The sequence below is a fragment of the Microcaecilia unicolor genome, chromosome 3 (assembly GCF_901765095.1).
Source record: "Microcaecilia unicolor chromosome 3, aMicUni1.1, whole genome shotgun sequence".
NCBI lineage: Eukaryota > Metazoa > Chordata > Amphibia > Gymnophiona > Siphonopidae > Microcaecilia > Microcaecilia unicolor.
The window spans coordinates 466,668,227-466,683,628 of NC_044033.1; positions in this window are offsets into that span (position 1 = coordinate 466,668,227).

Below are 15,402 nucleotides of genomic sequence, written 5' to 3' on the forward strand. Positions count from 1 at the left end.
CAGTGCTGGTAAGTCTTTGTGGAGTATGGGTGACTTGCTGGATGTTCCTGTGCTGGGGGTTGGAATTTTGGATTTAGGGTTGGGGGGTTTGGGCTGGGGAGGGTTTGGGGGGTTCAGGAGTCTGTAGTTTGGGGGGTTAGGAGGCTGGGCCCATATGGCAGCGGTTCCCAAACTGTGTGCAGTGGCATCCTGGTGTGCCACAGTGAACTCTCAGAGGTGCCATAGCAAATTTTCCCGACTTCCCTCCCACCGCCACCTGAACCGCTACTGCTGCTTCTCTAGATAAGCAACGGCAGCAACAAAACAAGCTGCAGTCACATAGTGCCAGAATCTTCATAAACGCAGCTGACAAGCCTGTCCCCTTGAACATCACTTCCTGTTTCAGGGCACAGCCAGCAGCCATGTGTATTGAGAGTCTGATCCCATGTGGCTGCAGCTTGTTTTGCCACTGCTGCTCTTCATCTAGAGAAGCAGCAGTGGCAGGGATGGGTGTGGGGGAGGGGCAGGGATAGAGAGTAGAAAGATGTTGGATTGGAGGGAGAAAAAGAGTGGGCATAGGCTGGATGGAAGGGGGCTTGAGGGAGGGCAGAGATTGGATGAAAGTGGGGAGAGAGGGAGGGCAGAAGTTGGATGAAAGTAGGAAGAGAAGGAGGGTAGAGGCTGGATGAAAGTAGGGAGAGAGGGAGGGCAGAGGCTGGATTAAAGTGGAGAGAGGAGGACATGAATGGGAATACAGGTGCTAGTGGCTGAAGCATGACACCAAAAGCTGCTGTTGAGATCACACAGGACCTGCTTGGTTCCCACCTGTCTTCTGTGGTTGGCAGTTGCCGCTGGGGGGGGCAAACGGATTCCAGTGGGAGGGTCATGTGCCTGCTAGTGGGGGAGAGGAGTGTTCTGGACAAGGTCTCAGTGTGAGCACCATGCCTAGAATGTTTCTCTGCTCTCTGGCCTGCTGAACATAGGGGGCCAATATTCACAATGATTTAAATGGGCTGGAGAAGCTCTGGCCTGCTGAGGCTCTGACCTGCTTAATCACCTGTTGCAACCCAACCATTGATATTTAGCAGCACTAAATTGGGCAGTGCCACTGAATATGGGCCAGTCAGAGGCGGGCTGGGGGCGATGTTGGGAAGGTGCTGGGGTGTATGCGGGTACTGACGATATTCAGCCAAGGCCCATAAAAGCTAAGCAGATGAATTTAGGACAGCTCAAAAGCAATTTATAATTATAAAACAGCATTAAATGTTAAAAGGAAAAGTTGGTACTCAAGATTGATAGGCAATGACATTTATAATGTTAAAGCTCTTTTCCAATTAGTCACTATATTGACTAATACTTCTCAAGTTTCTAGTTTAGCAGCTGATAGTCTTCCTTTTTCAGACCAAAATTATTAATGATAGAACTTCTTTAATGTGGTAAAAAAATATGTGCTACTGTTATTAAACCAATTGAGGTAGTATGTGACAGTTTGGTCAGATCTTTTACCTATTGACTGGTCTTTGTTTAAATCTTTGTTTAAAAATGTTCTAGATCTTATTGTATATTGGATCTTTGTCCTCCTTCCTCCCCACCAGAGTTCATGATTTTGTTATATAAATGGAGTCAGAAGTTGCTATCAGCAGGCAGGCCCAACAACACACATGATCTGCCAGCATTGAAGAGGTCACCTGATCAATGGCGCATGTGTGTTTTGATTCCAACATCCTGCCTCAAGTGATATTGCATGGGAGAGACAGAGAGAGAGAGAGAGTCTGGAGTGCTCACCACTTGACCACTCCCTCTGTCCAGCCCTGAAGCCTGCAATAGCTAACCACCTGCACCGCACAACAGCCTGCTGAAGCTGCCTGTGCTGCTGCATCCCTGCTCCCCCCCCCCCCCCAACACACCAGGGAGCCTGGTTCAGGCCAGGGCAGCAAGCCTAAGGCTCCAGCATAGCCACTGCAAGCCCTAAGAAGAGCTCAGCACCAGAGCTCAGAGAGGACAGAAATGCTGCCCTCCCCCGAGGCTCCAGAGAGGACAGGACCGCTACGCCCCCCCCCCCCCAAGAGGACAGGACTGCTGCCCCTGAGATTCCAGAGAGGACAGGTCTACTATGCCCCCCCAAAAGGATAGGACTGCTGCACCCTCCCCACCCCCAGAGGCTCTAGGCAGCACAGTCAGCCATTTCTGAGGATCCCAGAAGGAGTGCTGTATACATTCTGAGCCAATGTGCTTTGTCTGTAGTGCAAGCAAGGTAAGAAGAATGGGCCTGGGAGAGGGAGAGGACTGAGGGAATGGGAATGGATGAAGGGCTGAATGGGGTGGGGGTGGGGAGGGAATAATGCTGGATAAGTGTAGACAGGGGGATATAGGGTGGGGAAGGCAGATTATGAGTGACAGGTAGGAGGTAGCACAGGATTGCGCTGGCCTAGGCTACAGGAAGGCATGGGGGAAGGTAGTTCTGATTCTGGGCTATAGGGATGGATCGTGTTGCATTTTATTTTAGTCCTGCTGCTGCCATGTGTGATAAAGTACTATTTATCCCACACATTCTTGAATTCCATAGAATACCTAAAATATTTCTATTTGCTAATTTGATCATTGCTGCAAGCTGAGCTGAGGATGTCATAGTATTGCTCACATAAAACTTCATCTGCCTTTTAGATGTCCAGTTCCTCACTCTCAGCATTTTTTTAGTCTTATCCAACTTAGATTACTATCATACTGAAATCTGTGGGGTATATAGCTTGCAAAATGATCCTCCATCTGAGCTGCATCCACATACCCTCAAACCGTGTTCAGGTGCTTTGTGAGCTGGAACACACAAGGGCTGAGGATTCTATCTTTTCTCAGATTCTCTCCTTTCTCAGTCACCCAGTATGCCCATCCGTGCCATCTACTATCCCTTTCCATCCTATGTACTTGACCCAAGCTTTCTGGAATTCAGATACAGTTTTCATTTCCACACCTCCACTGGGAGGCCGTTCCACTAATTTACTACCCTTTCCATGAAGAAGTATTTCCTTAGGTTACTCCTGAGTCTATCCCCTTGCACCTTCATCCTATGCCCCTTCATTCCAGAGCTTTCTTTCAATTGAAAGAGACTCACATCCTGTGCACATAGGTATTTAAACATCTCTATCATCATATCTCCCCTCTCCCACCTTTCTTCCAAAGCATATCTCAGTCACATTGTCACTTGACACCTCTGGTTTGTACCAGAGACGTTGGAGGGTGAAAATGACTTGTGTATCTTCTTTGGTTCTTGTCTCACTGCTGAAGAGCTGCCCAGGATACCCAGCTCCAGGAAGAAGACTTTTTGGTCAATTTGGTGGTTGAACTTACATCCCAATTTAGTGTGGTAAATAGCAGAAGCATAACATAACGTAGAATAACATAACATAATGGGGTACATATAAAGTTGAGAGGTTACAGCTTGAAAACAACTCATTTTTTATTTCTTCAAGAGCAGAGGCAAGAGGAGAAATGCTAAAGTAACAGCAAGAGAAGGATAGAGGAAGCATAATTCAACAACACGGGAAGCCACTGGGATTACAAATCCACAGGAACTCACCAGGTCTAAACCTTTAGGTTGACCATCACTCTTCAGCTGTCCATGATGTATTCATGATTTATGAGTATCAGTGTCAAGTGAGCACGAGGCTCTGATGAAGATCTGGTCTCTGATTTCCTTGCTGTATCATCTATCATCAGAAAATATGCAGAAGAATGAATATTTCTAGCTCCTCGGGCATTGAAGTGACTCAGAAATTTTGCTGAATCACACAGTGATCAGTTTGCTAGCTCGTATAATTATGCATTTTCTTATATTTCAGAAATAAAAAGGTTTATCAGCTCTGCACAGTCAATTCTCTTACTATTATAAAATTAATTGGATTGTCATTGTATAACAATATAAAAATGATTCCAAACTAAGCAACACAATGTATTTTCTCTTTCTTATAGAATATATTCCTTTATAAAAAATGTCAGATTTAACAATTGATTATAAAACAATAAGAGAATTTAATTAAGAAGCTTCAAGATCAGGTTTATTTAAAAAAAAAAGCTTAAATATTATCAAAGAAGTTTTTTGAAGCCTTTTATCTATTAGACATATGTTTTGGATGACCTCTATATTTTGCAGTAAAGCTTGTTCTGTATTATACTGATAGGAACACACAAGCAACTTTTGATGTATTTTCTTTGCACCTTCTCCCCATACTTTGGCACTACAGATGTCTCAGCAGGTATTCTTGATTAAATGTGACTCAGAGCTGAGCTGCCACTTTGTAAATGGTAAAAAAGTGAAAAGTGCTCATACTTATTTCACACTTCTTTTACAGATTATTTTCTCAACTTCTCACAAAGCATGAAAATGCATCAGATATAATATTTTAAGGTGCAAACTATAAATATCAATTTCCTCATTTTACTTGAAAAATATTTTCCAAGTGTCACTTGCATAAATATTCACTACTAACTCAAATAAGGAACCATTTTATTTTTGCTTGTGCTATTCTCCCTCTCAGCATTAAAGAAAGAAAGAATATGAGGTTCCCCAATGTGCTCTTCAATATTCCCAACAAAGTCCATTTGTACCACCTCAAAGGCCTCTTCCAATTTCTGTTCCTCTAAAAGCAGAAGTAATGACCTAAAGAACTTACTTCCTGATTCCTTTCTTTAAAAAGTGATAGTTTTTTATGCATTAAGACCTTTCAGGTATTGCTTTTCATGCATTATTAAAACAGTGTCTCATCATGCACTAGAAGGTTGGACTGCAGTTTAATTTAAATTCCAAGAAAGAGGGGGCTTAGAAGGCAAAGTATTGCTTTTGTGACGTGTGGGGAGGGGAGGGGACAATCTAATACATTTAGAGGAGTAGCCTAATGGTTAGTGCAGTGGCTTGAAAACCCGGGGAATTTGGTTCAATTCCCACTGCGGCTCCTTGTGATTTGGGGCAAGTCAGTTAACACTCCATTGACCCAGGCACAAAATAAGCCCCTGTATATAATATGTAAATCATTTTGACTGTTACTACAGAAATGCAGTATATCAAGTTCCATCCCCATCCCTTTCCCCTTAGTCAGTGTTTTGTTTTATAAATCAGAATTTGTTAGTTGTGTGGCAACTTTGTACCTGAACTATAACTGAGAAACTTTACTGTCTTTCTCTTCAAAATAAACAACCCATGCACGGTCCTGGTATCTCAGTTCCCTTACTCCTACTGGACAGCAGAATTCAGGCTAGAGGAAGGTCTTATCTCTCCTCAAGGGTGCTTACAAATCTAAACATGTATACTTTAGACAAGAGACAAGACAAAGAAAATATGATATAGGTGCTTGAATACCTGAAAGACACATTACTGTTTCAAAGGAAATGATGTCTGAAAGAAAGACGTCATGACAGGTGACTCTGTGTGGGTAGACTGAAGAGAAACACTAGGAAATAATTGTAATGGAAAAGGTTTTAGAAGCATACAAATGCTCTCCAAGGATGGATAGTAATAGTTAAAACAGTAAAGGAGTTGAAAAAAAGCAAACAAAGATAATAATGTTTAGTTGCTGAAAATGAGGCAAGCAATAAGCAAAGAGGTTAATATAAATGGTTAGTAGTCATGTAGGGTGCTGTCTACCTAACCCTTTGGTGTGCATATCAGGCCTGAACTAACTACAGTGGATCCTGGCAAAGCGCCATGTACTCGATACAGTAGTTTCTGCCATGAAGCAGTGTCTGAAATGCCAAGGATGGTGTATTTACATCTCTACAATCGATTGGCCCAAATCAGTTTGCTATGGAGTACCTGAAGCTACTTCTTAACTACGAAGGCTAGCTGATACAGACAAAACTTGGTCTTCTACTATAGCATCTGGATTCTCCGTGTGGGGTGCCTGCCTGAGAAATCCTGTCAGCATCAATAATGCAGCTAATCAAGAAGACAGTTTACAGATTGTGGACCAACAATATGGAGGGCTAGAAATCTACAGTTCTCAGCAAATTTTGTAAAATAACAACACAACTCTGCTTTGTTCTTTGGTCAGCACCTTAGCTCTCTGATTTCATGTTATGGCCTTGCTGCCTGGCTTTGGTGTTTACTTCACAAGTACCAGACCTGAGAGCTTATTGACATTGGGCATCTCTTCAGGGCAGGACTTTAGGAATAACAGACTATGTCAGACTTTTGCATTTCCCCTGCAACATTGTTCACCTTGGACATAGTCAGCATGTAGTCTGTGTGTTGGAAAGAAACCTGAGAATAGATTGCGAGATGACCTGGATTGGGAAACTATAAGGCTCCTTTTCAACGCACTTAGACTTACAAAGTTATGTGGAGGGGCATTTTCGATATGACGTCTAAGTCCAACTTTCGAAATTTTGCAAAATCGTCCAAAATCTGAATAGAAAAGAAGGTCATCAAAAAAGAAAAACATTATCTTTTTTTTTTTTCAAAAATACTGTTTTCGAACAAAGTTTTGTGCTTTGGACATTTTGTTTTTTGGTCCATTTTCAAACCTACTACTACTACTACTACTAATTAGCATTTCTATAGCGCTGCCAGGGTTACACAGCGCTGTACAAGTTTAACAAGGGGAAGGACCGTCCCTGCTCAAAAGAGCTTACAATCTAGGGGTTACAAACTATGTAGTCAGTGTAGGTATCATGAGTGGGGAAGGTGGTTATGCGCCAAAAGCAAGGGAGAAGAGATGGGCTTTGAGTAAGGACTTGAAGATGGGCAGGGAGGGCGCATGACGTATGGGCTCGGGAAGGCTGTTCCAGGCATATGGTGATGCGAGGCAGAAGGGGCGGAGTCTGGAGTTAGCGGTGGTGGAGAAGGGTACAGATAGGAGTGCTTTGTCCTGAGAGCGGAGGTTACGGGTGGGAACATAAGGGGAGAGGAGGGTAGAGAGGTAATGGGGGGCTGCAGATTGAGTGCATTTGAAGGTCAATAGGAGAAGCTTGAACTGTATACGGTAGTGGATCGGGAGCCAGTGAAGCGACTTGAGGAGAGGGGTGATATGAGAGTATCGGTTCACGCGGTAGATAAGACATGCGGCGGAATTTTGGACAGATTGAAGGGGGGATAGGTGGCTAAGCGGGAGGCCAGCGAGGAGAAGGTTGCAATAGTCAAGACGAGAGGTAACGAGTGAGTGGACGAGGGTTTGGGTGGTCTGTTCAGAGAGGAATGGGCGAATTTTGCTAATATTATAGAGGAAGAAGCGACAGGTCTTAGCTGTCTGCTGGATATGGGCAGAGAAGGAGAGGGAGGAGTCGAAGATGACTCCAAGATTGCGGGCTGAAGCGACAGGGAGGATGCGGGTGTTGTCAACAGAGACGGAAAGTGGGGGAAGAGGAGAAGAGGGTTTAGGTGGAAAGACAAGGAGCTCAGTCTTTGCCATGTTCAGTTTCAGATGCCGGTTGGACATCCAGGCAGCGATGTCTGAAAGGCAGGCCGAAACTTTGGCCTGGGTTTCGACCGTGATGTCGGGAGTGGAGAGATAAAGCTGGGTGTCATCAGCATAGAGATGGTACTGGAAACCATGTGATGAGATCAGCGAGCCCAGGGAAGAGGTGTAGATCGAGAAAAGAAGCGGTCCAAGGACAGAACCTTGAGGAACTCCAACAGACAGCAGGATGGGGGTGGAAGATGAGCCATTAGAATATACTCTGAAGGTGCGATGGGAAAGATACGAAGAGAACCAGGAGAGGACGGAGCCCTGGAACCCGAATAAGGACAGTGTGTCAAGAAGTAAATTATGATTGACGGTGTCAAAGGCGGCAGATAGGTCGAGGAGGATGAGGATGGAATAGTGGCCTTTGGATTTGGCGAGGAACAAGTCATTACAGACTTTAGAGAGTGCTGTTTCTGTCGAGTGAAGTGGGCGAAAGCCGGATTGGAGCGGATCGAGGACGGCCTGGGAGGAGAGGAAATCAAGGCAGCGGCTGTGGACAGTGCGTTCAAGTAATTTGGAGAGGAAGGGTAGAAGAGAGATGGGACGGTAGTTGGAGGGACAGGTGGGGTCTAGTGATGGTTTTTTGAGAAGTGGTGTGACGACAGCGTGCTTGAAGGTGTCAGGGACAGTAGCAGTGGAGAGAGAGAGGTTGAGGATGTGACAGATTGAGGGGTTGACTGTAGGAGAGATGTTGTTAAGCAGATTGGTGGGAATAGGATCAGAGGAACAGGTGGTGCACCTAGAGGAAGAGAGGAGGCGAGCAGTTTCCTCTTCGGTGATCTCAGGGAAGGAGGAGAAGGAGGAGGAGGCCAGGCTAGGCTGGTTAGGGGAGTGGGTTAAGAAGTCACAGGGAGGAGAAGGCTTGGAAGTGAATTCAAGGTTTATCTTCTGCACCTTATCGCGGAAGTAGTCAGCTAGTGTTTGAGGAGAGAGTGAGGGGGTGGGTGGGAGCGGAGGGCACTTTAAGTAGGGAGTTGAGGGTGGCGAAGAGGCGACGAGGGTTGGAGCCAAGAGAATTAGTTAATCGGGAATAGTATTCCTGTTTGGCAAGGAATAGGGAGGACTGGAAGGAGAAAAGCATGAATTTGTAATGGGTGAAGTCTGACTGTGTGCGAGATTTCCTCCAGAGTCGTTCAGCAGATCAGGTGCAGGAGCGAAGGTAACGGATGCAAGGGGTTAACCAGGGCTGAGGATTAATGCACTTAGTGGGTCGAGAGACAGATGGTGCTAGGGTATCCAGAGCAGAGGAGAGAATTTCATTGTAGGCAGAGACAGCCATGTCGACAGATTCGGAAGACGAGATGGAAGGGAAGAGATTGGAGATGTGAGATGATAGGGTAGGGGGGTCGACGGCCTGGAGATTCCTGAAGGCAGTGGCTATAGTTGGGCGAGGTTGAGGGGGAGGGTGATGAAGTGTGAGGGTGATTAGGTGATGATCTGAGATAGGAAGGACTGAGGTGCAGAAATTGGAAGGTGAGCAGGAAGAGAAGAGAACGAGGTCGAGACAATGGCCATTACGGTGAGTAGGGGTGGTAGAGCATAGTCGGAGGTTAAAAGAGGATGTCAGAGTGAGGAATTTAGAAGCGTAGGAGTTGGATGGGTTGTCAACCCCCCGGATAAGTGCAAAACGTAGGATGTAGGAGGAGCCAGCATTTTTAGCAGACTGGTCCCCCAGACATCCCGGTAGAGCAATGGGGCACCCTGGAGAGCACTTCTATGTACTTCATAAAAATGCTCCCAAGTACACATCTCACCTTTGCTCCCTTATCTTGTCCCCTGAGCTCTCTGAAACCTACCCAAAACCTACTTCCCCCCACTGTACAGCACTACAATAGCCCTTATGGGTGAAGGGGCACCTATATGTGGGTACAGTAGGGTTTTGGTGACTTTGGGAGGAGTCACAGTTTATACCACAAGTGTGAAAGGTAGAGGGAGATAGGGACTTGGGTCCCCCACTCCATAATGCACTGCACCAACCACTATACTACTCCATGGACCTGCATGCTGTTCTTATAGACCTGGCTATAACATCTGAGGCTGTCATAAAGGCTAAGTCATATTTTTATTCACATTTTTGGTGAGTGGTAGGGGGTCAGTAGGGGGTATTGGGGGGGGTCATCCTTGATTCCCTCCAGTGGTCATCTGGTCATTTAGAGCACCTTTTTGTGCCTTATTTGTTTGAAAAACAGGTCTAGCTCAAAACGTCTTAGTTTTAGTTTAGTTTTGTTACATTATGAGGCTTATTTTCGAAAGAGAAGGATGCCCATCTTTCGACAAATTGGAAGATGGGCGTCCTTCTCCCAGGGTCGCCCAATAATCAAAAGCCGATTTTGGGCATCCTCAATTGCTTTCCGTTGTGGGGATGACCAAAGTTCATGGGGGCGTGTTGGAGGCATAGCGAAGGCAGGACTTGGGCATGGGCGTCCTCGGCCCATAATCAAAAAAAGAAGGGCGTCCCTGACGAGTACTTGGATGACTTTACTTGGTCCTTTTTTTGTTACGACCAAGCCACGAAAGTTGCCCGAACTAACCAGATGACCACTGGAGGGAATCGGGAATGACCTCCCCTTACTCCCCCAGTGGTCACTAACCCCCTCCTACCCTCCAAAAATTTTTTTCAAAATATTTTTTGCCAGCCTCAAATGTCATACTCAGGTACGTTGCAGCAGTATGCAGGTCCCTGAGCAGTTTTAGTAAGTGCACTTCAAGCAGGCGAACTCAGGCCCATCCCCCCTACCTGTTACACTTGTGGTAGTAAATGTGAGCCCTCCAAAACCCACCAGAAACCCACTGTACCCACATCTAGGTGCCCCCCCTTCACCCGTAAGGGATATGGTAGTGGTGTACAGTTGTGGGTAGTGGGTTTGGGGGGCTCAGCACACAAGGTAAGGGAGATATGTACCTGGGAGCTTTTTCTGAAGTCCACTGCAGTGCCCCCTAGGTTGCCCGGTTGGTATCCTGGCATATCAGGAGGACCAGTGCACCATCAATGCTGGCTCCTCCCATGACCAAATGGCTTCCATTTGTTCATTTCTGAGATGGGCGTCCTTAGTTTCCATTATCGCCGAAAATCAGAAACGACCAAGTCTAAGGACAACCATCTCTAAGGACGACCTAAATGTCAAGATTTGGGCGTCCCCGACCGTGTTATCGAAACGAAAGATAGACGCCCATCTTGTTTCGATAATATGGGTTTCCCCGCCCCTTCGCCGGGACATCCTGCAAGGACATCCTCAGGAATACTTGGGTGCCCCTTTCGATTATGCCCCTCCATGGCTGAAAAATGCCTAAGTCTTAGGAACGCCGAAATCTCACCTTTAACATTCCCCCGACACAACCCCTTGAGATTTGGACGCATTGCAGATGAACAGCATACAAAAATATCTGAAAAATAGGTTTTGAAAATACTGGTTTGGATGCTGTTTTATGCCACTTTTTAGTCATTTTTTTCCTTTCAAAAATGAGCTCCATAGTAACCTATATAACTTTGTAAGTCTAAATGCTTTGAAAATGAGCCCCAGTGTCTCATCATTACATTACATTATATTACATTATAAAAGGATTTATAACCACCATACACTCCAGTAGTTCAATGCAGAAAGCATCAAGACATCTGGGTAACATTCTAAGAATTACAGACCAGGTTCTAAAATATAGTCACAATAGCATGATAACAAAAAATTATCTATACATTCACTCATATAACATACTTCTAAAATAAAAAGGTCGTTAGTGATCTCCTAAATATGTATTCTCAAGTCATTCTAATCACAGAGGTAAAAGAGTTCCAAATAAAAGCAGCCTGGTAAGGTAATGAAGTCATCAATATTCTCTAATATTGTATAAAGTAGGAAAACTGAGAAGGAACTTTAATGGGTGGAAAACTTCCATCTTGTATAAAGGTACCAAGCCATAAAGAGATTTATAGATCAGAATACAAATTTTAAATTGCACTCTGGTCTCTATAGGTAGCCAGTGTAAGTAAAAAATAATATAGGCAAATGGAATCAAAGCTATGAGCAGAATAAATCAACCTAACAGCAGAGTATTATAGTCCAATTTACACAGAGTTTTTTTTTTTACATTTGTACCCCATGCTTTCCCTTTCATGGCAGGCTCAATGTGGCTTACATGGCGCAATGGAGGGTTAAATGACTTGCCCAGAGTCACAAGGAGCTGCCTGTGCCTGAAGTGGGAATTGAACTCAGTTCCTCAGGACCAAAGTCCACCACCCTAACCACTAGGCCACGCTTCCACCTGTGATAAAAATAAAACTTGAACAAGTAATTGAAATGTAAAGAAATTAAAAATGTTTAAACAGTTCTGAATTATTTTAACAATAAGAAATTGTTTTTAATTATTCTCTTTACCTGAATGTCCATAGAAAGACAACTATCAATGGGCGAAACGGGACCCCGTTGGAGGTGGACCTGAAAGATAAGTGCTATATGGCTTTATTTACATAAAAATAAAAAATAATAAACAGAAAAGATAAAGTTAAACATGGACAATTAAAGCAAAAAAAATTGGAGAGTTTTTATAGCCGATGAAGATTGTGTTCTGGGAGTCTCAAAAATATAGAATCGAGACTACATATGTACAGAGGCTTTTTCCTCCTAAAACATTGTTTGCGATTTCTCTGGTTATGATGAAGCCTTTATAAAAGATAATATTTGGTTTTCCATAGTGTAATTACCACATTTCTGACAGAAAAAGTTCTTCTTTTATATGAGTTGTAAAGTTCTGCAAGATAAAAGTGACCTAAATGTGATGGCACATACTGTAATTTGCAGATAGGCACTGACATGGGAAAAGTTTGGGCAGAACATGGGTGCGCATTTATGAGTATAGATTATAGAATCCTATAATTGTTGCGCTTTCTTTAGCAATCTAGGCACAAGCATTTACACCAGCTCTATAGCCAGTGCTAAGTGATCACACCAAGAATATGGACACATTTTTGTCATGTTATGACGGAATTCTATAAAGAAAAGTGGGTGCCTACTTTTTATCTAATAGAATAAGTTCCAAGTAGGCACATTTTAGGCAGCTAAATGTAGGAATCCCTTTAGAAAATTATCTTTTATCCATATAGTGAAGGGGCAAAGGCAGGACAAAGATATTTGAAGCAGCAAAATTGGATGGCAGTGATTTTCAGCTGCTATCTGGATAAGCTATCCATTTAATTTAGGCTTGCTAAGTGGCAAGCTTAAATTTAAGTGGATAATGGTAGTGACAATGAATACACAGCTGAGTATATGAATCACAACAGTGTTGCTGAATTTATGCACTGGTGTTTTAATCCATTCACCACCACTGCTGAACACTGACCCCTGTATTTGTGAAGTCCTTTTTTACAAAGACCATTGAAATGGGAATTGAGACATCCAGAATGGGATGGTCACAATTACCTGGTATTTCACAAAAGGTTCTGCCAAACACGGACCCTCTTGTAAACTAATATAATGATTTGCAGGATTGTACAGGTATCTGCCAACATGTCCAGTGGGAGCAGCAATTTTACAAAGGCGCAAGTGGGAAAAAAGAGCATCCTGTTCTTTCTAAGTTATCCCAAGTGAGTTTGGCAGAAAACTGTCATGGCTCTGCCATGCCTCCCACCCCGACGCACTTTTTTTCCCTGTCAGGTCCTGCAGCATTCCTTGTGGTAGGCAGTTGGTCCTGGCAGGCTGCCAGCATCTTGCAGAGCTTGAGGGGCTTCCAGATGCTGGCCTCCTATGGTACACTTGCGTGCTGAAGACTTACTCTTATGGGGCAGTTCACAGGAGTTCTGGGATGCTGGGGAAGCTCCACTTCTGGTCTTGGGACTATTTGAGGGGGGTTTCTGCCTCCCTTCAGTTTCTTTGCAACAGGTCTCCAGAAGCTGTGTCTTGTTTTTCAGTTCAAGCCTTGCCTCATTTGTCTCCAGTTTCTATCTTGCCTGCCTTGTCCAGCTTCCTCTTGTCTGATTTGTCTCCTAGTTCCAGCGTTGCCTACCTTGTCAAGTTCCAGCCTTGCTTGCCTTGTCTCCAAGTTCTTGCATTGTTTGCCTTGTCCTGCCTAGCTCTGTCTTCTTTGTCCAGCCTAATCCTGTCTGCCAAGCCCTACCTGTCTTGTTTTCAATCCAAGTCCTGCCTGCCTTGTCTCTAGTTCAAGCTCTGCCTGCTTTGTCTCCAGTTCAAGCCCCATCTGCCTTGTCTCCAGGTCAAGGTCAGTCTGCTTTGTCTTCTGCCAAGCCTTGCCTGCTCTGCCTGTCTCCAGCTACGACTCAAGTTCTCACTTTCTCCTGATTCCATCACAAAATGTGTCACTCAAGAAGATGAAAGAATGGTTGTGTCCATATCAGTGGCTCCAATCCTAAAAATTTGATCAAGATCTGATCCAAAATGTTGTCACAGATAAAATCACCAGACGGATTAAATAGAAACCAGAGAGAAAAAAATAAGTGGAAGAAATAGAGTCTAGTAATTAGCAATAAGCCTTTAATAAAAATACAAACAGTCCAGAGAGCCCAATAGTAGGTCAGCCAGTGATTATAGAACATATAAATCCAGTGAGAACAAGCCTGACATGCATCAACTCTATAATATGTATACTGGATAGTGGTGAAAGAGAATTTGCCCTACAATAGAAAGGGAAACTATCATAATGAAAAAAGAAACAATAATAATACTAAAACAAAAAGAAAGATAAAAATTACAATACAATTCATTTGAAGAACTTTAATTGATTATTTTATTTTATTATTTGTTGCATTTGTATCCCACATTTTCCCACCTATTTGCAAGAACCATTAAAAACACACATACATACACACCTTATGAGCTTTGGTGGAAATTTCAATGCACTTTAGTCCCCTAAGTTTATACCTGAGGCAAAGTTTAACCACATTACTGTTGGAATAATGTATTGTATTTTTACATGCATTGCCTGTCAGCAATGTTTTTCTCTGTGATTACTCTGTGACCTCTGATGTGAATTGCCTAGAGAGGTCACACCTATGCAACTTCCTGTGGGGGTTAGGCACAGCACATGGAGCTCATGATCTCTCCTAAGCTGAGGATCTGTGGTGTGAGCATCCATTACCATCTAAGCACATGGAAAGAGCTGATAATCCAAATGTATAGTATTATGTATATATAAGCCTGTCTGAATAAAATCTAACTACAAACTGTGAGTAAACAGATGTTTTGTTACTTCAACTTTAAAGTGACTCAGCAGTGAATTATTCTGGGGTGTATGTGAGAGAGATGAAGAAAAGAAATTAACATTTCTAAAGCTGAAGCTGTGTGTATAAAATCTGCTAATTATTTACTACAAATAATCCAACAAAAGGGTTATGGGCCCAGCCCAGGAATTGAAAAGGAAGAGAAATATTACCAGGCAGTGAAAAAGCCAAATTTTTCTCTTAAGTTTTAAAAGAAAGATTCAGTCTGTCTCTCTCTCTCCCCCCACACACCAAACAGAAGGCAAGGCTAAGAAATGGCTGAGGGAGGAAATTCACCATTTTTCTACTCTCTCAAGGTGCCTAAATTAACTGAATTTAATTATCAGTAGTGGGAACTAAGATTCAGATGTCTCCTTCAAGCAAAGAAATTAAGTATATGTTTAGACCAAAACAGAACAGCTGAAAATATGGCTGAATGGGACAATGCAAACTATTATGTGAAGTGCATGTTTTTGGAAGCTCTCTCAGAGAAACAAGCCATATTGCTGGAAGCAAAAGATACAGCAAACGAAATTTTATATAAACTGAGAACTATGTATGCAACTACATATGCAAAACAGCAACCAATTTGGTTAGCCGAGTTAAATGATACCAAATTAAGGGATAAAAGTAAATGTAATGATCACATTATGCATCTTATGTCTTCATTTCAAAAGTTAGAACTTTCTGGAATTCCCATGTGTGATGCATTGAAAAGAGCATTTCTTTTTACCTCACTATCAAAGGAGTTTGATGTTTTTAGGTCTG